The sequence below is a fragment of the Camelus ferus genome, chromosome 11 (genome assembly GCF_009834535.1).
Source record: "Camelus ferus isolate YT-003-E chromosome 11, BCGSAC_Cfer_1.0, whole genome shotgun sequence".
Classification (NCBI taxonomy): domain Eukaryota; kingdom Metazoa; phylum Chordata; class Mammalia; order Artiodactyla; family Camelidae; genus Camelus; species Camelus ferus.
Window position 1 is genome coordinate 59421515 of NC_045706.1, and position 3028 is coordinate 59424542.

Here is a 3028-nt window from a genome sequence, read left to right on the forward strand (position 1 = left end):
CAAGAGTCAAACATTTTTAAAACCAGTTAAAAGTACTTTCAAAACACTATCACTCCTTATCCACCTCCCATACTTTGACCTTCTAAAGTTTAAATATCAGTAAGTTAAATACAACCAGAAAAAAATGAACAATTGCCTAGGGGTTTGGAAAAAAACTTCATACTTTCAAATTTACAATACAACAATTGGAATATTTTTGACCTACACTTCTAGATGTTTTCATCTATATTTTACATGTTTCCCTTTATTAACCTAAATTCTTACAGCTTAGAGTGAATTACTATAATAAACTTAGTTTGATATATACATATAATATATTTGGTAGAGGAATTTTCTTCTCATATTTTGGTTAGAATCCAACTCTAGTTGGACAATACTTAATTTAGTCATCATGCACATCTGTTCTAAGAGAAAATAGTCTGTAATTTGTCTGAAGACCTTTTAACATGTCACAAAAACTTTTTCCTGGGGAGATCTATTTCCCCTTCTACTATCGATTTACATTCAAGAATCTTATTGTCCTGTTAAGTATAACCTAAAAAAACTAAGTACGTTTGGCAGCTACAAGAAACACAAAGTAAGTCATTTCTTTTCATTCCTCCATGAATGGAAAGCCCTGATCTACAGACCTACATTTACATATACACCCAACAAAACTGGAATGTTTTGGATACACTTACATGGCAATCACCTAAAAATGCTGACTAAAGGCCAAACCAAAAATCTAGACTTGGTCTATTTTAGGCCCATAACAGAACAGCGCTTGGTAAAAATGGGCCTTAGAACCATAAAGCATTAACTGTTTCAAGTTGAAAGGCTGCAGATGAATATTTGATATTAAGGAGTTAATTACTTTAAGTGGTAAGAAAAATCATCTTTGCCTTTTAAAAGAACCCGTATCTTTGACAAATAAACACTGAAATACTGATGAAACGTCATTCTCCAACTTTTAAGGGGTGAGAAATGGAAGGTGCCTAGATGAGAAAAATCTGGTTACATGTTAATAACTGTTGAATCTGAAATCCCTGAAGTACATGGGAGTTCATTATATAATACTCCCTATCTCTGACTGCCTTTACAGTTTTCCGTATCTTTTTTTAAAAGTCACTAGACACTACCGTGATGGCATTATCTAAGCCTACAGCGTAAAGTACGTACAAATTCAAAAATATGTGTATAGTAGACACATTCGACATTGTATTTCAAGAACACAGGCTATCTTGCTCAGGCTTCAAACTCCAAAGACTACCCTAACCGGAAAAAAAAAAGAAAGAAAGAAAGAATGATTCACAACTAAGTCTTTTCGATCGTTGGGCCTTTGCCTCAGACCAAAGCCAGGTCGAATTTTAAGGGAAGTGCGCTGGGATAAAAAGTCCTCACACTTAACCTCCAACTAAATCCAGCGTCTTTCAGATCTCCAAGGGCTTGGGGGCTTCCATGAAGGAATGAAAGCCCAAAAGGCCAAACCTGACCGCCCAGAAAGCCTCACCTGGGGGGCGGCGGTGCACTAGGAGGTGGCGGGGAGAGGCGGCCCCGCTCCCGCTGGACGCTCACGCAACTTTTCTTCTCCCCACCCCCACCGCCCAGGAAAGGGATGTTGCTTCCGACGCCCCGGAAGCCTCTGCCACCGAATCCCCAGGGCAGTGGAGGGCCTCAGCGGCGGGCAGGGGCGGAGGGAAAGACGGCAGAAGACTCAGTCCTGAAATCAACACACTTGACCGCGCCTGGGGAGGGAAGTAAATCCGCCGTCGCGCAGAAAGAACTCACAATAAAGGGGAAAAGAGGAAAAAGAGTTCTTCAGATCGTTCCCCTGCCCAACTTCCTCAGAGGCCGGGTGGGTGAGATAGAAAGACTTACATCACACCCTCCCAGACCCCTGCCTCCCCCACCCTCGGCAAGCCCCGGGCCTAGGCAGCCGCCCCAGACCTCACTTACCCTCGGCGCCTGGCGGGTGCTTTGGCCTCGGGCCGCCTCCGCCTCTCCCGCTCCCAGCCGCCCACGGGCGGGCGCCGGAGCCCCGCGCGGGAGAACAGGGCCGGCTGGTGCGCGAAGAGAGGCAAGGGGCTCCGCCACCGTCAGAACCCGCGACTCCGCTCTCGGTAAATAGGAAACCTGGTGGAGGGGGGGAGGAGCGGCGGCACCGCAACTTCCCTCCCCGCCTCGAGCGCCGCTGGCCGGGCCCGGGCCTAGGCCTCCCTGATCGCCGCCGCCGCCACCGCCGGAGCTGGTGCCGGAGCCCGCTACGTGCCCCCGATGGACCGCCGCCGCCTCCTGCGCCGCCGCTTCCGTCGGTGAATGGTCAGCGCTGGAGTTTGAACAGGGCCCTGAACCATCTCAACGCCATTTGCGCTCCCGGCCCCCACCTCCTTCCTCCAACAGCCGCTCGCTCCGTCACTCCGCTTCCCACAGGCCCCGCGCGGCCGCCCGACCCCGCAGCCAATCGCGCGGCCGCTTACTCAAACCGCCGCGCAGGCGCCGCGCCCCGCATGCTCCGGCGCCCGCCATTGGCCCGGCCGCGGGGTTCGACGGGAGTTGTAGTCTCAGACGGCGAGGTCGCGGTGCTGAGAGTCGGGCGCGGGAGCGGGGAGCGGGCGGAGTGGTTGCGGCGGGCCTGACCAACCCGGGTTCGGGAGCCAGTTCCAGCTCCCAGCCCCGCCGGGAGACGCAGGTGCTGCGGGGGAGGACCGGGGAGCGCCGTGCAGGCAGCTGTATCAATCGTTTCCCCTCCAGGGACTCGTCGGTGCCTGGGGACGGTGGGTTGTGCAGCTGCGCCGGGCCTGCTGGGGCCGCTGCCTGGGAGCCGGAGGCGGGGAGCTGGCGGCTCCTACTCCGAGCGGCCCTCGACTCGAAAGGCCTGGGGCGCTGGGCATCCAATGGCCGCGGCCGGGAGCGATGTCCGCCCGGCTCTTTAATGCGCCCCCTGCATTCCCTCGGCCTTACCTTCTTAGTTCTTTCTCCCTCTGTTTGTCACGAACTCATTATAAGTGACCCCCGAGAAAACTGAATGGTATTAAATTATCATTAGCCT

General features: G+C 52.3%; 1 protein-coding gene across 2 annotated transcripts in view; it reads right to left on the reverse strand.

Moving 5' to 3' along the window:
* WAPL (WAPL cohesin release factor) overlaps positions 1-2369 on the reverse strand; it is a 66858-nt gene extending 64489 nt beyond the window's left edge. The window contains exon 1 of one of the 2 annotated variants that reach the window (XM_032491614.1): positions 1936-2369. The gene's annotated coding sequence lies outside the window, so the exon portion shown is untranslated. The remainder of the gene's footprint in view (positions 1-1935) is intronic. The other variant, XM_032491613.1, reaches the window with a different exon arrangement.
* Between the last annotated feature and the right edge of the window lie 659 nt (positions 2370-3028).